Source organism: Rhinolophus hipposideros (assembly GCF_964194185.1).
Source record: "Rhinolophus hipposideros genome assembly, chromosome: 1".
Classification (NCBI taxonomy): Eukaryota; Metazoa; Chordata; class Mammalia; order Chiroptera; family Rhinolophidae; genus Rhinolophus; species Rhinolophus hipposideros.
In genome coordinates this window covers 40613260-40639437 of record NC_138047.1, presented here as the reverse complement: position 1 = coordinate 40639437, position 26178 = coordinate 40613260, and the positions used below count along the sequence as shown (strand labels likewise).

Below are 26178 nucleotides of genomic sequence, written 5' to 3'. Positions count from 1 at the left end.
GTTAACTTTGTAACCCAATTGCTCCTCCTGTAACTATGAGTATATTGTGAGGACCTGAGTCCCTCGGGGAATTGTTCTCCAGGTACCAAATAACACAAGACTCCAGGTCAATGATGGTCCTTTCCATTGTCACCAGCCCTTCGATGATTATTGGCAGGCTGCCAGCACAAGACTGCAGGAGGGGAGCAAAGAGAAATTTCTTTATTGGCTGGTTTGGTCACAGACACTTTTACTCCCTCCTCAGTAATGTGAAATTTTAGGATTTGATTGTCATACTTGTCTGACCTACCTCCTTCTTTTTACCTTTCAGCATTTCTATCCTTCTCTTTTAATTCTTATTATAATGCACAATATTATCAAAGCTAATTTTTGATAGGAAACTTCATTAAGATTCTATGTATCCCCCCCACTAATTCAGCAATTAGACAAGTGACTAGGGTGAAATGTCCTATCATCGTGAAGATAAAATCTTTTTGAAATTTTAAATTGATAGCAGAAATGAGGTTTTAAGACTTAGCCTACCAGATCTCTAGGTAATGGACTTATAGGTAATTTTTATCTTCTTTATAGTCTTATTTTTCAAAATGTTTTATAATGATATTTTACTTTTATGATTAGAAAAAATAAAAATTATTTCAAAAGATTTAACCTGAATAAAAACTATTTCCACATACTTTAGAAATATCTTTTTCCATACAAACTGCCAAAATACTAATTAGAATTAATTTTTACCTATTTATTCAACTTGGTTTCTTAAAGGCTCTACTTGGCAATATTTGACAGCCTAGCTCAAATTGTTGTATTATTTCATCTCTGAAAGCCTTAAGAATGTCACTTAATTATTCAAATTTCGGGTTTGGAAAGCATGGGGGAGAGGGGGAAGTAGAAATCACTCATAATCCAATCAATTTAATAAATCATATAATATAAAAAGTAAAATGTCTCCCAACCCCAGTTTTCCTGCACACAGACTCATCTACAAATACATTGTTTTTAAATTAAAAGGGGATTATAATATTTCCACTTTTTCACATAAAAGTGTATCATGTACATCTGCACTGGGGAGTACATACGAGGTCTGAAAACTTAAGTTCGCGAATTCATCTTAGAAAAAGTACTACATACTTCCCTGCTGAATATCACTATGGTCACCTTCAAAGTACTCCCCTTGGGAAGCTATGCGCCAATGCCAGCTCCTAACCCACCCTTGAAAGCAATTTTGGAACTTGTTTTCTGGAATGACCATCAGAGCTATAGTCGTATTATCCTGAATATCATACATATGAGATATATATACATATATATATACATATATATATATAAACATATATCCTGAATATCATCAAAATGTCTTCGTTTCAATATTTCCTTTATCTTTAGGTTAAGAAAGAAGCCACTGGAGACCAGACCAGGTGAATAGGGAGGGTGTTTCAATACAGTTATTTGTTTACTGACTAAAAACTCCCTCACGGACAGTGCCGTGTGAGCTGGTGCATTGTCATGATGCAAGAGCCATGAATTGTTGGCAAAAAGTTCAGCTTATCCAACTTTTTCACGCAACGTTTTCAGCACTTCCAAATAGTAAACTTGGTTAACTTTTGTCTAGTTGGTACAAATTCATAATGAATAATCCCTCTGATATCAAAAAAGGTTAGCAACATCACTGCAATAAGTTTGCAAACTTATTTGTCACACTTTCATATACAACCTTGTCCTTTTGAAGGATTGTCTGAACATGATTTACTTAGCCCATTTTCCTATTGCTGAGCAATAGATTGTTTCCAATTTCTTGCTATTGCAAACATGGCTTCAACAAATATCTTTGCACATGTATTTTTTATTTACAATGCTATCACATCACTTCTGTAAAATTCTTCAGTGTTATTTTTCAATTAAAGAGGATAGACATTTTAAATCTTAATAAATGCCATCAAATTACCCTCTTCAAAGATTCATCAAGTACACTTCCATAAAATATGAGTACCTCATTTCCCACATCCTTTATTGCACTTAACATTATCAATTTTTTAATCATTCTTAATCTGATTATAGAAAAAGTGTTTTCATTCACATCCGCAAAGCATCTTTTCACATGTGAAACTTCTGTAAATGTGTACAGATCCGTTGTGTCAGTTTCTACTGACTGTCTTTCCCTCGTTCACTCTGCCATCTCATCACTCAGTCCCTCTCGCTGATGCCAGTTGCAATCACTCCTTCAAAATGCCCAGTGCTAAGTGTGCCCTTACTTAGAGGGGACAGCATCGTCTAAGGAAATACCAGCTTTATTAGTGAATTTAAGCTTTTAATGTTTTCACACCATAGCACAAAGGAATAAAAGACATCTATCTATTACTAATGACCCAGAATCTAAATCTGTAACAGTGCTCTGGAATGCTGAATACCCAGAGAGGTGGCTTATCGGAAAGCACCACACCACAGCATACGTAGCCATGAAGTTATTCTCTTCACTTGAATAATTTCATGTGTACACACAGCAGTAAGAAGCACAGCACACCCCAGCACACTGTGAGCAGCCTTAAAGAGACAGAGCCATGAACTCTCACTAGAAAATTTTAAACTAATTGCATAGAACATTCTCATCATTCTTTGTAAAATTATCTGGATATTTAAAAAAGACTAATATAAAATGCACACAGAAAAATGACAAGAGTTTGGTTAGAATGGTGAATTTGGGAGATATTTTTTCTTTTGTTTAAATTCTCTATATCATATTTTAATTTTGTCATATAAAAGTAAATTTTAATTCTGAAATTACACAATGGGGATGGTCACATAATTCCAGGAACATACTAAAAAAATCACAGATTTGTACACTTTAAAATGGTAATTTTATGATATGTGCATTATATCTCAATAAAGTTATTTTTATAAAAAGTAAAAATTTTAAGTTAAAGTAGTACACTGTGGGGGCAAGAAGTAAATTTAAACTCTGTACCTTCTTCTCAATTTTGCAGTGAACCTAAAACTGTTCTAAAAAAATAAAGTGTATTTAAAAAACAACAACTAGTTCATTCTTTGTTAATTTTCCATTAATTTTATGTTGTAAATTTTGAAAGGCAGTGGAGTACATAAAAGCTACAGCGTGAGAAGCCCGTTCGCAACCACTTGTTTTGGCAGTGATATCTGATGAGTAGTTGAAAGTGGCTTCTTAAAGTATCTGTGAAATGAGTGATATTTCTGGGTAACCTTTACCTTGAACAACTTACAGACTCTGTGTAGAATGATCTATGCTCTCACTATGCTTATTATATAATTAACAGTGCTAATATTAGAAGAGATACCCATTCCCTCTCTTTCTATTCTGGCTTAGTTCTAGGGTCCCAGCTGATAATTAATAAAAACTTCCTTGTGTAGAACTATTTCATAGACAAAAACTGTTCTAGGTTATTTAAAAACCCATAGAGAATAAATTAGTTCCATTTATCATTAGTGTAACGTAATGGATGAGAGCTGAGGGCGGGCTATTCTTTTACAATTTTATACTTGTGTGCTAAGCCAAAAGGAACGGGTGAACCTGCAACGAATACTGCATCTCGGATGCTGAACAAGAGTAATCATCAAGATGTAAGTAAAACTGTTTTACTATAATGAATTTGGTAAAAATAGACTTCTGAATGTTTTAAAGTTTACTCTTTGAAATAATAAAAATAAAATCCATTTTAATTCCCAAATGATAAATGGGAAGAAAAGACTATTTTTGCATTGTGGAGGTCTGGTCTACAGAAAGAGCCCCTACCCCCAACTTGGGATCCTACAAGTCAGAAGTTTAAAACAACTTTCAGTGATGTGAAATCTGTCCTCGGAAGCTCAGGGGAGAGAACACTTCTTTCTGGAAGGAAACTTGAGAAGTTCTTAGGGAGTGAGGCATAAGTCACATCAAAATTGTTAAGACTTCAAAGGAAGAGCACAAAGAAATGTCTCTAACCAAGCCTGTTCCTTACACCTAAATTAATGTACTAATAAAAGCATGAAAAAGACTTACACAGTATTTGCCACAAAATTTCAGCATTTTTTCTGCTTTTAGTTTGCTGCCTTGATAGTTCTGTATGCTATATATCATAGAAGGGGCTGATTTTTCAGATCATCTTCCCATGTAACTTAGGGGGAGCGTCTGTGGCTGGACACAACTCTCCCTAGGATTTGTCTTGCCTGCTATCCATCAAGCTGTGAAGGCTGATCTCCCCAAAATGCCACCCTGCTCTGGAAAAGTTGAGAAGGAGACCAGCAAAACACAAACAAAAATCCAGAAGCTGATATAATACAAGGGAACCCATGTGAGGAATGAAAAACATAGGAAATTTTTGACTGAACGTAAGTGCTCTATGGCTGCTCAGATTATACTAAATTTGAATAACCAAACACCAAGACAAAAGCTGGTACCCTAAGGTTAATACTTTGGTCTCATTTTAAAGTAGATTATTTTTTCTATACCATTTATTTTCCCCTTCAACTTTAAGGGCACAAATCTTCCATTCAAAGTCAGCATTGGGAAGGCACAAATTTTCTTTTCTATATTGTGGCCATTAAAAGAACATCGTCATGGCTCTAAGAAAAATGATACTTGTGAGTGACATTAGCACACAGTGCCTGGGATACAGTAGGTAATAAAAATTTATCATAAGTAGAGAATCAGAGCTCTGTTTATGAAGGTTTTACATATATACTTATTCACAGATACTAAGCAGTTCTCCTTTTTCCCTTTTTTTTTTCCTTTCCTTTCTCTTTCTCTTTCTTCCTATTTTCGTTCAAAATACTGTGACCTACACCATCCACGGAACAGGCAGAAATATCTTGCTGTATTAAAGGAGAATAGGAATGAGGTCATTATGGGTCTGTTTCTTCCGCAAGTAAATGCTAGAGTCAACGCTAATGTCAAAGACTTATGATAAAAAATCCCCACAGGAGAGAGTATCTTCTATCTTCTTGTGATGTTCACCGTCAGTGGGCTACACAACTTCTCATGTCTCAAAGAAATGAAAGCTTACACTATACGGCAGGTATACTGCCGTTATATACACGGCAGTACATACACTCTTTTTTCTAACCCCAGAATGGAATATGGTTTATTTGGAGTTTAAATAAAAGAAACTTGAGGAATCAACTCCTTTATACCTCAAATGACAACAAATAACTGTAGAACTGTGTAGATGAATCACACAAAGTAAATTTGTGATTTCCAATAAGGAAAGATAAGAAATAATGTAGTCAAGGGAATCATCTAATCAAGAAAAATAAAATACATTTCCTAAAAAATAAATCAAAAGTTCTCCCTATACAATAACGAAATATGGAGACCTAATAGACTTTGTCACCTCCCTAGAGATATAGTAAAACCTTCACAGTATGAGTCACATAAATTATTCTGGGCCAGGCTTTCACAAACATACTATAAAGTCATATTGACTCAAGGGTGTGTATTGGTAAGAAATAGGTAAGGACAGAGGAAGAGAAATTTATTGCAGACATAATGCAGACTGTCTTCCAAAGTTCTCACATACCCTAATTTTGATACTTACTTTCCTGAAAAGTGTAAAACGTCCAAATATGCTATTTCAACCTACAATTTTTTTGAAAAGGAGAGAAACTTCTTGGGATTAAAATAAAAAAAGGCATATAACACCCAGAAAATTGATCAGCAAGAATGAACTAGTGTACACATACCCTTTTTATCTCTGCCAAGAAAGGTGGGGTAAACCCAGTCATCGGTGGTTTCCATGTAACTCATATGAAGGAAATTTGAAAAAAGAAATTGAAAAAGGAGTTAAAAATCAAAATGGTCTGGTCACTAGCAATAAAAATAGATATATTTTAGGGCTCATTCAATGTATTATATTATGATAATTCTCATTTACATGGTATTATTGAAGGATGAGGTTAACAAAGTGTTATCTCCATCAGGATCAAAATTTTTTAAAACTGAAGCATTTTGAAAAGAAATTTTTCTAGAATGGATTATACAGTAAATAGAATGTAAATGTCCTTGATGTTTCAGGGCTGCTACTACGAAGCTTAGATGCAATAAAATGCTATCTGGAGAAACTGAAGTAGACAGGACGGTCTGTCCCAATCAGTGGCCCTTCTGCTTAAAACATTTTTGTGCCTATTTTAAAGTAAGTATTCTGGGGTGAACTGGAGGATGTGGGAAGATCTGGGTTCTGGCCCATTCCAAGAGCCCCCCACCCCATCCCCGATTTCAGATTTGTTTGCCGACTCTGACAACCTCCTGCCTTCACCATGCAGCACCACCATCAACATTTCCCAGCATCACTGACCCTTCCATAAAACAAACAAACAAATAAATAATAAAATAACTATTCTCCCTCCTTTCATGTTTTTAGTGGTCACTTCATAGTAGGGGTGGAGGAGTGTGATTCTCGTAATTCCTTCTCCTTTGTAGTTTGGCACAGGCTCCTTGTGCCTGTGAGATAGGAAATTAGATAATCAAGCATGATAGAATTAAACGTAAAGAGAGAATCATTAAGTGTGGATCGAAAGCCTAAGAAGCTCCCTGCTGAGTTAGAGGACAAATGACATCTGTTCTAGCTGCCTCTGCTCTGCTTTGCTTCCTTCTGGGTGCCTCTGTTGTGCCCCTGACAGTGGAGATTACTGTACAAGTCGTTTATGGTTAAATCCAGGTGTACATTTTTTTTTACACTAAAAAGAACAGGGAGAAAGATGGCTTCTGTCTCTTTAACATGCAACTCAGAGTTTGTACCATACCTGAAACATCAGCACTGAGAACTTCATTATGGACACTCTGTGTGAGTTTAATTTCCTCCATGGCCATGATTTTGTTAAATGTGACTGAAATAAAAAGTACATCATGCAATCTATGAGCGCAAAGCTTATGAAAATGGGGGAAAATGTGCCCCACCCTTATATTATCTATTCTGTCCTCCATCTTCCACTTCAGTGAAAGCACGTTGTCTTTCATCATGTTGAGGCATATAATATGTAATAAAATGGAAGAGATGGAGGAAACAACGTGATACCTGTAATAAAACATTGAAATTATTGTATTTCACAGTCTATAAAACTGCACATTCGCTGAATTACAGTCTCCAACAAACTGTTGACTCCTGCACTAGGGAAAAAGTGACTGTATTCCACATACCTGAAAACGAAAGGCAGGGTTAGTTCTGGGATGCTTTCTTTTTTACTATTACTAGAGTCACTGTTTATACAGGATGAAACTACATACTCGTAATTCCAAAACTATACATAAGAAAAATATATCTTGCCAAATTTACAACCCTCTCACATCTCTTCTGTTTCAAATGCTATTAACCAAAGATTTGTATTCTGTTATTACAGTCTAATGTCTCATATTTTCAGGATAACACAGCAGGTTTATAAAACATCACCATCATCATCGCCATCATAATGATGACGATCTTTTCTTTGGCTCCCACATTATTTTCCAAGTAATTCAAACTTCTCTAGATATTTATTCTTACAGAGGTTGTTTATAAGGGAAAAAATATCCTGCCTTATCAAATTAAGGCAAAAATAATTGCTAAAACATTTAATGTATAGGTCAATTTTTATCCTCCTGCTTTGCCAGGTATAACACATTTCCATTAAATTCCATATGCTTTGCTAGCTTATGCCATAGGTTCCTTCGGCATCCATCTTCCTACTTGGTATAAATAATCACCTAAATTGTCTTTAAAGCACAATGTCATATTTGTTAACCATTCCTGTACTTTTTCAGGTACATTGCTGAAGCACTCACTTCTCTGCATTTTCATAAACTTTCAGGGTTTGATCTTCGTAATTGGTATAACTTTCACCAGCTGTTTCTTACCATATTTGCCATGAAGTATTTGTGCATCTTTTCCCTACATGTTTAGCCATGTTCTGACTATGCTCCCCTCTGCGCCTTGGAATGCCCATATCCTGCCGTAGTGACCATATCAAGCAAGCTGTATTTCCTCCCTACTTCTACATCATAGTATGAAGTATTTCCTTACATTAAAAATATCCTTTTTACGACCTGTTCCTTTCCAAGTCTTATTCTTTTAAAAGAATCACATCACTCATGGAAAAAAACTCAAATAGAAAGATGAAAATGAATTCTTTTCTTATACCTCTTATCAGCATTACAACAAAAGTCTCTTCCTTTAAAAATTCCTAATTGATTACTTCCATCCTTCTCTTAATGTTATTGAATTTATTGCTATGACAATTAACAGTCTCAGCACAAACGTCATTTCTCAGGTTAGACTTGGCCAGATTTATCCAAGAGGTTCAAACCACTGGAGGAGGCCGATCAACTGTCAGAGAACTGTCCCTATTTCCCCTATTTTCACTTTTCATTTTGCTTACCTCTGAAACATAGGCTATAAGATTAATAATTCGTTATTCAATTTTGATTCCTTTTATTCATCTCTTAGCTGCTTCCTTAGCATAACTTCTCTGTTAGTGGTAACCTAAAATCCCATTCTCACTGAAGACCTGGAGATTTTGAAGCTTCACTACTTTTTTTTTTCTTTATTACCACTGTCACGTTGCTGTGAATGTCACAATATGGCTTTTGAATGCAATTCTCTGGGCCTGACTTACAACTGTCCTCTACTGGATTGGCCTGAAATCAGTTACACGTTTTCTTTTGTAGGATCTGTCACCACTGTATAATGCAAAGTATTGCCTATGAATTCGAATTTGTCTTTTACAATCATCCATCTGATCGTGTAATGCTAGTAAAGAGTTGGGAAAATATATCAATAGAATTCATTGTATATGGGAATGTGTTTCTAATCATTTTATGCCTACTCACACTGACTTTCATAGTGCTCATATTGGTATATTTTTCCATTTAATCCAAGTCATCAACTACTTACTGAATGCCCATAAAGTCTACGATATCGAACTATGTACATTGGGGATAAAAAAGAAACATAAATCATAATCTGTCTTCAGCAATTTTATAATCTCAATAGAGTCAGAATAGAGAATGCTTTAGTACTGGAATATTTTAAAAAAAGAAAAATAGAAACTCTTCTTCCAGATCTTCTAAATAAAACGTAGTAGCCTATATGCATTCTTTGATTTCGTATCTGCCAATCTGATTATTTGCAAGTGATTTCCTGAGATCATGCACAAAGGGTGGGCAGACAAGAAGCAGCAATTTGCCATTTAGTTGAAGAATGATTCTCATTACTTAACATCAACATGTGAATCTCAATGTACTTTTGTTGTTCTCTAAGGATAATGCATTTGTTTTTTTGGTGGAAAATTATATGCTGTAGTGAAATGAACAATTTGGGAAGAAAATTTTAAGACAAGTTCTTTGAAAATCTCAATCGTCTATTTCATGTCATACTTTTTATACTTCTCTTCTCATACACCGCCCCCGCCTTATCAATTTCTTTTCAATAATTTCTTCCAAATGAATCAGTGCTGTCGTGTGCTGGAAGGGACTAACTCTGCAATCATTTTATTTGGTGTTCAATAAACATTATGGCAACACGACAAACTATGTGCTCTGGCTAGGGACTCGGACATCAACCACTGGTTGTTGCTGTCCTTGGGGGACTCCCAGTCTTATGAGCTACTGTTGTCTGGGTCAGGTGGAAGGAGGCTCATATTAATCAGTCCTATACCACTTCCCTTTAATGTCTGATATCATAATTCTATGTGGAATTTCAGAGATCCCTCATGCTTCTATTTTGTAAGATAAAGTTTGTTTTTTTTGAGACCAGGAAAAAGTCTTCTCATTCTACTTATTTAAAATCAAATATCTTCCTTAGATTACTTGATTACTTCTACATAGGACAATATACATGTTTTTTATTTTCCCCAAAGCCCTGCTGTATTTTCAGTCATTTTTTCTACCCCTTGGCCAGCTTTCTTTTCACCTCTTGTTCATTTCTCTCCTCTTCCTTCTAGTCAACCTCCTCCCATCAGTCTTCACAGCACTACTGACCTCCTCGTATACTTTGTTTCTATTTTAACACTTGTCTCATGCTTTATATAGTGGCCCCAGTACTGGCTAATGTTGCTGAAATCTACAGAGCAGTAGGTACGAAAAGATTAAAATAAGACTGCTAGCACAGTATACCTTCTTGAACAAAGAGTAAAAACTCATTACAAAATGAGTTTTGCTCTTCTTTCAATGTATGATAAGCCCTATTTATTTATAGTTTAAAAGGTCTTGAAAAACTGACAGGAAAAAAACATCCTACCGGGAAGTTCTATCACGCTACTTGTCTCATGTACTGTGAAAACAAGGGCTATATATCTGAGGTGAGAGAAGAGAGGTTTCAGAGATTCCCTTGCAGGAAGGCCACTGGTGATCTTTACCATTGCGATTGCTGAGGTGACTATACAGAGTGCACAGTTTATCCATGGTTGTGTATAGGATGTGAATTGGTTTTGCATCACAACTTAGAATTCATTTTTCCTTACAAATAATGTTGTAAGTAGTGGTTGTGGCATTCCACCCCGAGTTCCATCGAGGAACAAAGGGCTTATTTCCCTAACTGCTGCAGGGCTGCTGGACAACACATATCCTGGGGTAGGTAGAAGAATAATGGCCCCCCAGTGTTGGCCACTTTCTAATTCCTGGAAACTATGACTACGTTACCTTCCATGCCAAAGGGACTTTGCAGATTCGATTAAGTTAAGAATGTTGAGATGAAAAGATTATCCTGGATTTTCCAGATAGACCCAATGCAGTCACAGTCAATCTTTGAAGAGGGAGGCAACAATGTCACAGGAGGAGATGTAATAACAGAAGCAGAGGCTAGGGGAGAGGGTGAGAGAAGGGGGAGGAGAAGACAGAGGGGAAGAGGGAGAGAGAGAGAGAAACAGAGAGAGAGAGAGAGAGAGACGGGGAAATGCTGCATTGCTAGCTTTGAAGATGGAGGAAGGGGCCACAAGCCAAGGTGGCCTCTAGAACCTAGAGCAGGCAAGGAAAGGGATTCTCTCCTCAGGTATCCAGAGGGAACCTAGACCTGCTGACTCATTTTAGACTTCTGACCTCCAGAACAATAAGATAACAAACTTGTGTTGTTTTAAACCACTAACTTTATATTTGTTACAGCAGCAATAGAAAAAAATTATCAAGGTTTTGGTGGTCAAATAATTTGGGAAAGCATTATTCACTATATTGCCTTCTCAATGCCTGCAATTTGAGAAGCCCTACAATAAAGAATCCTGTTTAATTTTGTTTAAACCAGAATTTCCCCAAAGTATTTAACCATCCACATTTTAAGGACTATTTTTTAACATTCTTCAGAATTACTGTTCATGGAACCTATTTTGGGAAACAATGGATTTATGCTACGGATGATGGCATCTGGAAGGGATACAGACAGGCCTGGACACACTTATCTCAATTGAACTTCTATCAACTGACATCATTCAGTGAAGTATCGTTGAGTGTCCATTATGGCTTTACCTTGTGATGGGTATTGGGATGAGGGAAGAAAGGATGATGTATAAAGACCTAAAGAAAATATTACTGACTCCAAGGAAATTATCACTTAATAGGGGATATGACATATTTACCAAAAAATTGTAAACCAGGTAGAAATGTTAGGTTCTCTGTGTGTGCATCTGAAATGGGAGCATGTGGCAGGGGAAGACGAACTGCTGTGGAAGTCTGGAAGTAAAATTTAATCGTTTCTTGGAGCAAGGTGTCAGAGAACGAATTAGGAAGGAGCTGGCATTTGAATCTGTCCTTTCCATACAGCTTAGCTATTGACCAGAAGAGAGAGAGAGAGAGAGAGAAGAGAGAAAGGGCATTCTGAAATCGTAGCATCAGGGTGAGCAACTTACCTGCTACAGCACTAACCAACTCAAGAACGAAGTTGTCCTTAGATGAGGAAAGCAAGACAAGTCTTACTTAGTAAGCCACATTCTTATCTGTGTGATAATCAGAATTCTAAATTGGGGTTCCGGTTCTAGAGAATTATTAAGTCCCACACAAACACCAATATTCATCACAAATAAATAAATAGACGGTTTGAAAATATGTAAGTATATATAATCAAATACTTAATATAAAATTTAAGTTCTGTCTTAAATGCTCTTTCAGAAGGGTTTTTGTTGTTGTTTTTTCACATGGAATGGACTTTCTAAGGTTTCTTTAAATATGCGCCCAATAAAGGTTAGACTGAGATGCTTTTTCCTTTTCCTGGTAAATCTACCAGTGGTAAGTATAGTTTTCTTCATTGGACCTCTGAATTTCAGTTCAGAAATAGAGCCATCTACTTCAAAGAGTTTCAGTGCCAATTCTGTGTGCATGGATGTAACCAAAAGACTTTGCTTTAATAGTAAACAGTAAAGGAGGCCCATTTCTGTGCTGACGTTGGCTTCCTGTTTAGTGCCAATTTTAGTCTCCTTGGGAGCAGAAACTATCTCACTGTTTGTTCTTTGTAAGCCTAGGCTCCAGACCAGTGTGTTTTCTGCGGGAGCCATTTAGTGTTTGCTTGTTGAAAGGGTGAAAGGATCATGAAAGTTGATGGAGTTTAGGCAGGTTGCCTCAGAATGTGCCATGTGGATTATTATGAGCTGAAGACAATCGAGGCCCAAAAGACTGGGGAAGAGCTTTTTACTTCCCCCTTAACTGCCTGAAATAATTTAGATAGGGAACCTATAACAAGAAGAGAACTATTACCAGAGAAAACATTTTATATTAAAAAGACTTATCTATGTGGCTTGCAAACATGTATTTACCAAACATTTGCTCTTCCCATCTTCCTGCGACCGGTTTTCCTCCCCTTTGAAGTCCCAGCTCCTACTCCCTTCTCCTATGCTCAGGATGGCACAGATGTCTCCACTGCCTGACTGCGTGTGAGCCTTTTTTGTCTTTGTGGGGTTCTTGTGCGTAGGAAACCTGTTTTTTCCTGTTAATCTGGCTTATGTCAATTTAATTATTAGGTCAGCCAAAGAACCTAGAAGAGAAAAAAAGTTTTCCTCCTCTCCAAAATAAAATCTTGGCTCCACTTAAGCCAATTTAGAAAAGGAAATAATTTTTTTTTAAATTTATTTTAACAGGAAAAGGAAGATTAAAACAGATAGCATTTGAGAGGTAAAGAATTCAATAAAATTTGGGGGGTGGGTAGGAGGAGGGCTTTTAGCCCCTAGAAGAAACAAGGCTACGACTTTCTGGAAGAGATGCCCCTAAACTTGATTCAAAGCTATTGGCCAATTAAGCAGTTATTTCCTGAAGTTTCATTAGAGAAAGAAAAGGCAGGATTTAGAGAATCAAAGGTCCCTTCCCCAGAAACCTTCACATACATGTGACCTCTGGAGATTGTGTGCCCCCCTTGTTTGTCTGGCAAACACCTTCTCATCTTTCAAGGCAGCTCAAGTGACACCTGCGGGAGGCCCTCTGGCTCCCTTTGGCAGTTGTTTCCTCTGCCCTTTTTGCTTCCCGTCACTCTGTACAAAACTCTCTCAAATATCACTAATCACATTTTATCCAGTTATCTGTTTACATATCTGAGTTTAATTCAATAAAGTTCTGCTAGGGCAATGCCAGATCCAATGGCTCAAAGGCAGGAAGGATTCTGGCCTGTAGACGCTACTTCCTACTGTGGGAGTCAGAGAGCACACAACTCCAGTTCTCTGCGATAGCCGGAGAACATAATGCCGAGGAGAGAAAACAGGAAGGAGGGAATGACCATGAACCCCTAGATAGCTGGATCTTATTGCATATCCTTAACTTTTAGGACAGTGTCTGGCACACAGCAAGTTCCATACATGTTAATGGAGGGAGGGAAAGACGAGAGAAGGAAGGAAAATGGAGGAGAGAGGGGAGAGGAATCAACAAAAATGTCCCATACCATATTATTTACTTGGTGGTCAAACCCATTAGTTACACTGAAGGTGCTATTTTCAGTCTTCTAGAAGAGATATTTTGGAACACATAGTTGATGATTCAATCACACCTAGCACATAACACACAGTACATGATAATCACCATTTGAAGGAGACAAGTCATAATTTGTCCTGGATTTACCTGTCGTCCTACACTGCATGTTACTAACACTCCCAGGGGGTCTAAAGAGACTTACAGAGGTTGCACAGGCTGAAACCACTAGTCCTACACCAATTTAATTCTTGGATTTTGCAATATTAGACCAGCAGGCTCTTTAGCTCTTGCAAAAGTATTTAACTAGAATTTTGGTCCCCTCAGAAGCTTGTTTATCATCCAGTTCCCCATTTCTCTGCCAACTTCATCTGTGCAACTCGTCTTGGGTTACATCTGGCAGATGGAGAGAGGAATCTCATTTCAAGCCTCTGCTGTCGGTATCCCAGAACCCTCCCTGAGCAGCCTTTATTTCACCAGGGAGAGAAGGGAGGAGAGAGGACGATGAGCCTCCCCAAGAGATGAGAGTATAAAGTATTTCTCAAATTTTCATCTTCAACGGCTGGTATCATTTAACAACCTGGGGTGTGGGGGGAGGGGAAGTCTATGCTTTGTTGCTTAGGCTAGCAATATAATCTCTTGCTACCCCGATGCCAAAATATCAATTACAGGTTCATTTGGATGATGGGATAAATGGGTGTTCAGACCACTAGACAATGACATAAATAGGAGGTGGGGGGAGAAGGTGCTGGAGGGACTTGAGCCTCAGTATAGAAGTGAAATAAGGTAAAGTCAAATTCTTCATATCCTTACAAATTCAGTAACTCAATTCTAAACTGCTATTTGTCTCCTCAAGAGAAACCCAATAGCAATGAGAGTGAAGCAGGTATGTAATCCTGAAGAGGTTTACTCCTTGGAGGTTCTAATTAGAGACATATTAACGCTCCCATAGCACCCCAGCTCTCCCAGAGTAATGATAAGAGAAGATTGAAAACATACATGACTTGTAATTAAAAATAAATTGTCTTACCAAACGCAGAGAGTCACACAGTATTTGATTTCATTTATATGAAATAGCTATTCATTTATATGAATAGGTAAATCCATAGAGACAGAAAGCAGAATGGTGGTTCCCAGGGTTGAGGGAAAGGAGAAATGGGGAGTAACTGCTTAATGGGTATGGTGTTTTATTTTGGGGTGATGAAAATGTTTCGGGATGAGATTTAGGTGGTGATTGTACAACATTGTGAATGTACTCAATGCCACTGAATTGCTCAACTTTAAAATGGTTAATGTCATGTTATGCGACTTTTTCCTGAATTAAAAAAAAATTTATAATGAAGTCTTTTCTAACTAAAGGCCTCACTATCACTCGTTGCTCAACAATCTATCGGGAAATAAGGAAGATTTTATTCCTAGTCCACAGTGTTAAGAGGGATTAAATAGGTCTCTAAGTTCTAAAGGCCGTTTGACCTTTCTTGTGAAAAGCCTAGTATTTTCCCAGAACATCTGTAGCAGGGAAGTAATTCAAACCAATGACCTGTGACTTGCTTGGTTCGTCACAACCAGCAGCAACAGCAACTGCTTATCTGCAGTTGCAAAGTGCCAGCTAGATAATCAGAAGCCGATGGGGTGCACCTGTGTTTACTAGACTCTGAGCCCCCTGGCACCCTGGGGGATCCAGCCGAGTTCTAGGGAGTGGTCTTCTGCGGTGGTGACATCAGATAACGACCATAGGTCATTTTAATTCAGTCGAAAAATATAAAGACCTTGCTCTTTCCACACACTTTCAGGATCAAAGAAAATAGATTTTAACAAAGAGTAGAAGCATCTTTGGATGAGAGGCAGCTTATTTTCCTTCCTTTTGATACTAAGAAGAACATATGCTTCAACACACAGATCCAAAGCAGTTAGCTGTTAAATGGAAAGAGAAGTCCAAGAACTTAAGGGGAAATACAAACATATTGAGAACAGAGATAAAGAGAAGAGACCTTGAAAATGAACTACAAGACTATGTAACAACATCAACAACGACAAATGGCTAACAACCATATTTAGGAAAAGCTGGTAGGAGACTGCCCAGTCTTACCCACCACCTTCCTCCTCTAAACCCCATAGTGCTGTCAGGGCCATGGACAAATTCCTCTGAAACCCTCACCCAATTTTCAGAACCATTCCATTTGTCTCACGCACTACTTGATGTAGACCTGATCTTTCCACTTTTGACCTTATGACATTTTTACAACCATGGTTTTGTCTCACCTCCCAGACTTACTTAACGCTCAGCTTTGAGCATTTGCTTTCCTTGATGAGATTTCGCCATTCCTCTGGGACTACAGCATCTAGTGGCTTCATCCACATTCACCCGGGATCAGGGACGCCATGCTTCACTGTGACTCACGGAAAAGTGTTCAGTTACGTTTTGGTGTGTCCCTCCTTTTCTCAGGTGTATCCCTCAAGCCTAAGTCTAAAATAAAGCTCTAGTGTTGATTTCAAGCTCACAAAGGATACATAAGCTTCATAGTAAGAAGGAATTTATTAAATATAATGAAAAGGCAAAATATATTCAATGCTTTCAAAATCCTCTAATCCTATTGCAATATGCCAACTGACTGAGAGAGCCATATTTTTTCCCTATGTTGTGTGAGAAAAAAACATGTGGTCCTGTCACATAATGTTCACACGACACAGACACTGCAGTATTATTTCTGGAAAAATTCCTAAGGGAGGGAAAAAGGATCTGTTTCCAACGTTTGTCATGCGATGGAATGAAATGCAAAATGGGGAGCGGGTTATGGAGGGAGCATCTATCTTCCCTTTGATAGGATTGCTGAGAGGGAGCGTCAGTTTTGAGCTATGTTGGGGTTAAACAGTATGGACGGGACTGTAACGTTGTATGTGTGCAATTCCTGTTCTGAGCCGGGCAATTCCCTGTCATCTCTGTCCTTGTGTCCCTGCCGCTGTGTTGCATGAGTGGCATGGTAAAATCACACCGACCTGGTCCTTCTGCCACTGACTCTGACCTTGGACAAGTTACGTATTTAAGTGTTCTGAGCCTGTGTTTCCACTTGGAAGAGGGCAATAGTAATACTTATTGTCTATTATTTAAGGTGGCTGTTATGGATTGAATTGTGTCCCCCCAAAAGGTATAATGAACCCTAACCCCCAGTACTCACAGGATGGTTGCAGATGTAATGGTTAAAGGAAGATCATACTAGAGAAGGGTGGGCCCTTAATCCAATATATCTGGTGTCCTCATAAGAGGGAAGCCAACTATGTGAAGACAAACACACAGGGAAATGCCATGTGGCAACAGAAACCGAGATTGGAGTGACGTAGCTGCAAACCAAAGAATGCCAAGGACTGATGGCTGTCACCACCAGAAGCTGTTAGAGGCAAGGAAGGAGTCCTCCCTAAGTGTCTCAGAGGGAGCTTGCCCTTTCCTTGACTAAACTTCTAGCCTGTAGAACTGTGAGACAATCCATTTCTGTTACTTTAAGCCACACAGATTGTGGTCCTTTGTCACAGCAGCCGTAGGACACTAATACAGTGGTGCCGGTGTAATTTATTTAGTGTGTGTGCATGTGCGTGTACGTTTTAATTGCAGAGGAAACACAGAATGAACCAGGTCACAAGAAGAAAACAAGGTGACTTTCCTTATGTATCTAAAACAAGGAAATGATATTATTTCCTCCAGAGCCAATACTCCTTCTCCAAACTCACCTCCCAAAACTTTCTTTCCCATTCAATGTGCTCCAGAACACTGGCCTTCTCTTTGTACCTGTCATGACAGCCCCCATCCTGCCACCATCATGTTCCTTCCTTAGGACCTTTGCATCAGCTGCTTCCTCTGCCTGGGACCCACCCAGGACTAACCCAGGACTTCCTGCCTCCCTCAGAGAGGCCAACCCTGGCCACTCCATGTAATAATGCAATTTGTACTCCCACCCCACAGAGCACTCCAAAATCCCCTTACTCAGCTCTACTTTTTCTTTTCTTTTTTCTAATTGGCTCCTAATATCCTAGTAATTTACTTATTTATCTATGATGTGCATTACTTATTATCTGTCCCCCTCCATGCTAGAACATAAACTCCATGGGGGCAAGAATCTTCACCTGTTTTGCTCCATAATGTGAACAAACATCTAGAACAGTATCTAAGTCATATTACATGCTCAACAAGGACTTTTAAAAATCCATTATTTATTTCTAATTAACCACTTTATCATTACAGAAGCTGTACATGTGCATTGTAAAACATTACCAAAAATGAAAAACTTCAAATCCCCACCATCCAATAAAATCTCCCAAATTAAGATAAACCAGAGTGGTTTTGATCTTCTTTTAAGTGACTCCCAGGAGACTCCCATCTCTGAAGGAGAAATGTTATAGTTTGGATAACACCCCCCTTACAAGCCTTGGTGTGTGGATCAAACAAAATATTGTATTCAAACACGTAATACAATGCTTATCATATCAACGAATACAGGTAGTTATATAATTTCCTATATATAGATATATATAGGGTTATAACAAATATAACCCACGGTGAGACACAAGGCCACTAACTATTCCATAGAACTTTATAACAGCGATACCAAAAAATAAACAAAATAATAAACCATGATAATTACACTTTTTATATTACACTCTTCCATTTGCAAAACGTTTTCATATGAAATTTTCTCTTATAGATGAAAGAACTGGGGCTCAAAGAATTTAAGTGACTTGTCCAATTTACTGAGTTGATAAATAGAGAGCAGGGAATTAAATCTAGAATTAGAGGATTACCAGTGATAAGGATCTTTTAATTTGATATTTAGTGAAATGCACACTATCCATTTTTATCCCATTCACAATACATGAAATACTCTTTAGTATGTTCTCCATAAGCTACTCCCCTCCCCATCCTTTAAACTAACAACTTACCTATCTTAATAGCCACACGTCCTTTCCTTGTTGGGTAGCTCTCCACCAAAATTTTCTTCTTGTAAAAAGGAGAATTCACCTTCAGTGTTAAGGGTGTCAGGAAATGGTATACATTGTTGAGACAGTCTGGGAATCACTGCTGTTGGGAACTGTTGAGAAAAAAACAAAACATCAAGAGCTTTATATCTTTAATCCTCTCTATGAATGCCTTCAAAATTAATCTTTTGCCCATTCCTTGGCAGAAGTCTGTACAAAAGTTTTTTTGCGGACGTTTCCTAATTACGTTTAGTAATATTAAATTTGCATTTCACAGCCTAATTTTATTGTAGGGCCTTAAAAGCATTTATCATAAACTGTTTCCACTTTTGAAGGGAATAAAAGAATTAGATCCATGAATACTGAGGCTCCCATCCTTCTTACATACAGAATTCTCACATTTATTCTTCATGATAGTTTAGCTAAAACTCAAGGGGCTAGAAGACACAAATTCAACCCAGCAGGAGTGAAGGCAGTCATCATTAGATTATGCCCTCCCCTAAAGATAGTGAAGGCACCTTTTTATTCAAATACCAATCACAGAGTTAACTAGGTTAATGATCTCCCTCCCTGTGAATAGTGCACACAAAATCCCTTCTAAATATTTCATAATGAAAACCATGATATAATGACTGCAGATTTTAACTGAAATGAAAGTGGAAATATTTGGGCAATAACCCCAGATTCAAATATGCCCTTTGCAAAGTCCAGAAAAAGAAGACAACTTTCTGGGGCAATGATACAGGAAGAAATCACTTCTAATCTCAGGAAGACAATGGTTGTCTGGCCCTTGTTCACTGTGTGGGCTCAGAGAAGCAGTCTCAATTCTGGCGATGAGGGCCTAGCTTGTATCAGACCAACTTCCCACCGAAAACAACTAGAATTACTAGATAAAAATTATTTTAAAAACCTGTTTAGGATTCCTGGTCAAGATGGTAGAGTCTGTAAACCCTGTGCTTTCCTCCTCTCATGATCACATCCAAATTACAACCAAATTACAGAACAACCATTACTAAGAATCACCTGAAGTCTAGTTGAACAGAAGTCCTATAACCAAGGGTATACAAAAGAAGCCAACTCGAGACTGGTAGGAAGGAGGACACAGGTGGTGAGGAAAGGGGCTGGTCCCACACCCGCACGTGGCAGTTAAAGATCAGGAGGGTTATCTTAGTTGCAGAGGTCTCCCCTGAAAAGCTAGTGGTCCTAGTCCCATACCAGGCACCCCAGTCCAGGATTCCAGTGCTGGGAAGAGAAGTTGCCACAACTTTTAGCTGTGAAAACCAGCAGAGACTGTAGCTGACTCACACAGAGGGCTGCTGGAGTCCCAGGCGTTCCTCTTAAAGAGTCTGTGCATGGACTTACTCATGATGGACTCACTACCTCTGAGCTCCAGCACTGGAGCAGTAGCTTGAAAGGCACCAGGGATATACAGGGAGGAAATGAATTGTCTGGCTGCAAGGCGACGGCTGGAGGGGTAGCTTTCTCCCTGACAAAAGTGCTGGCAGAATCCATTGTTCCTTTGTTGAGCCCTAACCCATCCCAGAATGCAGAGGCAGGCAGCCACTATATCTGAGTCTCTATCAATGTGGCGAACACGATTTGTCTACCCTGGTGATTCCCTGAGACTCTGCCCCACCCAACTTTCAGGCCCACCCAAGCCACTTCCACTGGCTTTCCCATACAAAAAGTCTGCTTGGCTCATGCTGCAAACTTTTCTAAAAACTCTCAGAGGTTGACAAATCTCAAACAAACAGCATCTGGCCTTGGTGTGCCCTGTACCTCTTGCTGAGTAGCCCCAAGCCTAGCACTGGCAGCAGCCAGCCTCAGTTCATGGCTTGGACTCTCCTAGGCACCTGCAAGCACAATGTGGCTGGCTGTCACCTACGGATTGCTTTGTGGCTTATTCCAGGTGGCGCCAGGCAGGGTACAGTCTGTGGCTAAATTTGGCCTGTGGCAGGGCACCTTCCAGGAGCCCTCAGGGCTGGCATGCCCAACGGCCAACTTCAGGCCACATTGAAGCACCACCCAAATGCCTCAGGGGATGACACATCCAAAAGGCAGACTGGTAGACACCAAAGGCCTTCTAAAGGAAATTCTGCTCCATAACGTTAGCCCCTGCACAACAGCTCCTCCACTATAGTCACAGCTAGTTCTCACAACCAATCAGCCTGAGGGTCAATACCTCCCATTGACATGTCAATAGCAATCAAGGCTCAACTACAACAGGAGAGTACACAAAACTCACACAAGGGACACACCTGGAGCACCTGGCTCAGGTGACCAAGGAGACTGCCCCACTAGGACCCACAGGACACCTATTACATCAGGCCACTCTGTCAAGACCGGGAGACACAGCAGCTCTAACTAATACATAGAAACAAAGACAGGCAGACAGCCAAAATGGGGAGACAAACATGTCCCAAATGAAAGAACAGAATGAAGCTCTGGGAAGAAAACTAAACAAAATGAAGACAAGCAATCTACCAGATGCAGAGTTCAAAACACTGGTTGTAATATGCTCAATGATCTGAGTGAGAATTTCAACAAAGAGATAGGGAACATAAAAATGGAGATAGAAAATATAAAAAAGAAAACAGTCAGAAATGAAGAATGCAATAACTAAAATGAAGAATACATTGAAGGGAATGAACAGATTAAACAGAGGATCAAATCAGTGATTTGGAAGGTAGCAGAAAATACCCAATCAGAACAACAACAAGAAAAAAGAATGCAAAAGTATGAGAAGCCTCTAGGACATCAAGTATACCAACATTTGCATTATAGGGATACTAGAAGGAAAAGAAAGACAGCAAGGAATTGAAAACCTATTTGGAGAAATAATGATGGAAAACTTCCCTAACCTGGTGAAGGACATAGACATACAAGCCCAGGAAGCACAGAGAGTCCCCAAAAGGATGAACCCAAAGAGGCCCACACCAAGACACATCATAATTAAAATGCCAAAGGATAAAGACAAAGAAAGAATCTTAAAAGCAGCAAGAGAAAAGCCCTTAGTTACTTACAAGGGAGCTCCCATAAGACTGTCAGCTGATTTCTCAAGGGGAATTTTGCAGGCCAGATGGGATTGGCAGGAAATAATTCAAAGTGAAGAAAACAAGGACTTAACAACCAAGATTATTCTATCCAGCTAAGCTACTATTTAGAATCAAAGGACAGATAAGGAGCTTCCCAGACAAGAAAAGCTAAAGGAGTTCATCACCACCAAACCAGTATTACAAGAAATGCTAAAGAGACTTATTTAAGAAGAAGGGGGGAAAAAAGATAAAAAATACAAATGAAAAATGGCAACAATTACATATCTACCTATAATTACTTTAAATGTAAATGCATTAAATACTTCAATCAAAAGACATAGGGTGACTGAATGGATAAGAACACAAAACCCTTATGTAGACTGCCAAAAAGAGTCTCACTTCAGATCAATAGATACACAAAGACTGAAAGTAAAGGAATGAAAAAGATACTTTATAAAAATGGAAATGACAAAAAAAAAAGCTGAGATAGCCATAGTTATACCAGACAAAACAGACTTTAAAACAAAGGCTATAACAAGAGAAAAAAAAAATGATCCAGTGATACCATTTCTGGGTATTTATGTGAAGGAACCCAAAACACTACTTTGAAGGGAGACGCGCATCCACATGCTCACTGCAGCATATCACAGTGGCCAAGATACGGAGGCAACCTGGGAGTCCATCAATGGGCGCATGGAAAAAGTAGAGGTGGTACCTATATATATTGGAACATTACTGAGCCATGGAAAAGAATGAAATCTTGCCGTGGACAACACCATGGATGGGCCTAGAGGGTGTTGTGCTGAGTGGAGTGAGTCAGTCAGAGAAAGACAGATGCCTTGAGTTCTCTTATATATGGAATCTAAAGAACAACTAAATGAACAAACAAAACAAACAAACACGTAGATCAGAGAACATTTCGAGGGTTGCCAGATGGAGGGGAGTTGGGGACATGAGTGAAAAAGGGGAAGGGATTAAGACATACAAATGGGCAGTTACAAAATAGTCATGGGGAGGCAAAGTGTAGCATAAGGAATATAGTCAATAATATTGTAATAACTGTATATGGTGTCAGATGGGTACTAGAATTCTTGGGATGATTACCTAGTAATTTATATGAACGTCTAATCACTATGTTGTAAACCTGAAACTAATACCATATTGTATGTCCACTGTAATTTAAAAATTTTAAAATATGTATTTAAAAAAAAGACCACTCAAACCTGTTTCAAGACATTGAAGTGCTACCAAGGGCAGCCAGGCCATGAAAGGCCAAGATCTTAGAGAGAAGAGAAATAAAATTGAGGCAAGTCATGGTACCACTTTTCTTCTCAAGACATCTAATAATTTTTAAGAGGCACAGGTCAGAACTGCTGAGAAGAAAGCAGCTGCTTAGAGGCACATAAAGTGAGCAGACGTTTTGGCAGACTAGAGAAATCCCAAAGAGAAGGGAAGTGCAGAGAAGTGAGCTGGACATTCTGCCTCTCCAAGCATTTGCTAATTGATAAACAGTGTAAATTAAGCAAAAAACAGCACTAAGGGACTGGGTTATTAAATAGAGATTTGACTGTTTCATGATGCTAGAGGAATGAAAATTAGAGTTCACAACCCACCAAAAAAAGGAAAAGCCCAAGTAAATATCCTCGGTTTTTAGTTAGGACCCTGAAGGGCTAAATCCAACGATGAAAGCCTAAAAACATACCAGAACTGAGTCTTCAATCAGGTCTGTCCCTCATCGGATTGAGGAGGTCTGCCCTACTCTAAATGCATATCAAAAGCAAAAGTAACCTCCGCAGAAAGATATCATCACTTACATTACCTATGATTCCTTATACAAAATGCCCTGCATTCAATCAATAATTACTAGGTATACCAGAACATAGGTTCAAAAAAGAAAGACAATAAACACAGGCCCAGAGGTAACCAACTAGAGTTACAGGAAATGGTCTTTAGAATAACTATGATTGATATGTTTAAAATTATAAAGATTGTAAAATATTTTAACACATATCTCTCAGTAATTCGCAGAATAAGCCATGCCCCAAAAAATAAGAATACAAAAGATTTGAACAATACAATTAACAAACTCAACTTTAGTAATCTATACAGAATACCGAAACCAAAAACAGTGACTACATATTCTTCGAAGGTACATGAAACATTTACAGAAATTAATCACATGTGGTTCATAAGGTAAGTCTCCAGAAATTACAAGAAATGGAAATCATAGTGTATTTTTCTGAACTTATTATTTTGAAGTAATATAGATTCACAGGAAATTGGAAAAATAGTATCTTTTTAAAAAACTGAGGTAAAATTTACATACAGTGATATAGACTGCTCTTAAGTGTACAATTTGATGTTTTGATAAAGAAATCCAACCGTGTAACTGCCAACAAAATAAAAATATAGAGCATTCCCATCACTCCAGGAAGTTCCCTCATGCCCCTTTCAGTGAATCCCCACATGCCAAAGACAACCACTATTCTCATATCTATTACCATAGACTAGTTTTGCCTGTTCCTGAGCGTCATGTAAATGGGATCATATAGAATGCGCTCCTTTGTTTCTGGCTTGACTCACTCAGCATAAGGTCTCTGAGATTCATTTACATTGTTGAGTTTATCAACAGTTTACTCCTCTTTATCCTGAGCAAGAAACAGTATGAAAATACCACAACTTATTATATATTCTCCTATGAGTGAAAATTTGATAGTTTCCATTTTAGAGTTATTATGAATAAAGCAACTATAAATATTTTTGTAAAAGTCTTTTTGTGAACATATAATTATATTTCTCTTGGTTAAATACTTGGGAGTGTGAATACTAAGCTATTGGGTTAAAGAATGTTTAACTTTATAAGAAGCTGCCAAACATTTTCCCAAAATGGGTATATCATTTTATACTCTCATCAGTAATATCTGACAGTTCAGTTTACACAGCCTTGTCAGCATTTGGTGCTGGCAGACTTTTAGTTTGAGCCATTCCAGTATGAGGTTTTTATTTGCATTTCCCTGGTGACTAATGATGATAACTTTTTGGATGTCGTCTTTTGTGTAATGTCTGTTCAAATCTTTTGTCCATTTTATAAATTAGTGTGTTTTTAAATTATTGATTTATAAAAGTTCTTTATACATTCTGATTCCTTTGTCAGATATATATATTACATCTATTTTCTCCCAGCCTGTGGTTCGCCTTTTCAACAGTCTTTTGATGAACAGAAGTTTTTAGTGCAGATAAGCCCCAATTTATTATTTCTTTTCTTTATGTAAAGAAAAGGACACACTGCTTTGGGGTTCCTTTAGGAAATCTTTGCCTACTTCAAAGTCTAAAAAATTTTTCTATGTTTCCTAGTTTTAAACTTTTAACTTTACATTTAGGTCTGTGATCTATCTCAAATTATTTTTTTGTGAGTGGTGTAAAGTATGGGTAAGAGGTTAATTCCCCCCTCTCCACTTGTTCTAGTAACATCTGTTGAAAAGACTTTATTCTCCCCACTGAATTGTCATAGAAACTTCATCAATTAATTAACATACAGCTTAGAATGCTTTCAATTAAGCTAGAAATTAATATAAAAATGATAAACAGAGAAAGGTCAAATGTTTAAAAATTAAGCGGTAAACATCCAAATAACACGGGTCAAAAAAGAAATCACAAGGGTAATTAGAAAAATTTTGACTTAAGTAATGACATGATGACGAATAAAAAATAATGAAATGCGGCTAACGTTATACTTAAAAAGAAGGTTGGAAATCAGTTATTTATCAGTTATCAGTTACCCATCTCAAGGAATTAGAAAGAAAACAGAAAAAGAATGAATCATTTATATATCCATCTCAAGGAATTAGAAAAACAGAGAAAGAAATCCAAAGAAAGGAAGTAAATAATAACAATAAGAACATAAATAAATGAATTAGAAAACAATCATAAAAAGGAAAAATCAACAAAGGCAAAAGTTGGTTCTTTGGAAAAGACTAATAACACTGGTAAACCCTTCAGCAGGCCCTGGAAAAGCAGAGCCAAAGCTTCTCATTTCAACTCTGTTACCTAAGATTCTTCTCTTCACACCACTGATTTCAGACAGATTAAGTCTCCTCAGTTCCCCTACTGCTGTTCCCAGACAAGCACAGGGTCTATTTTGTTTGTAAGAGTTCTGTTTTTATTCTTTACAGAGAAACAAACAGAGTAACATAAATAAACAGGGGGCATTGCAAAGGTTCCAGAATCTCAAATATGAGCTCTTTATCAGTAACATTATTAGGTTAAAACATTGTTGACCTAATATTTGATACAACATCAGCTCCCAAGATGTGAAACTGTCAATAAGACTACCTG

General features: G+C 37.9%; 1 protein-coding gene across 2 annotated transcripts in view; it reads right to left on the bottom strand.

Annotated features, from left to right (window-relative positions):
* CRACD (capping protein inhibiting regulator of actin dynamics) overlaps positions 1–26178 on the bottom strand; it is a 258990-nt gene that overhangs the window by 116030 nt on the left and 116782 nt on the right. For both annotated transcript variants that reach the window (XM_081060940.1, XM_081060939.1), the window contains exon 2: positions 18773–18921. The gene's annotated coding sequence lies outside the window, so the exon portion shown is untranslated. The remainder of the gene's footprint in view (positions 1–18772; positions 18922–26178) is intronic.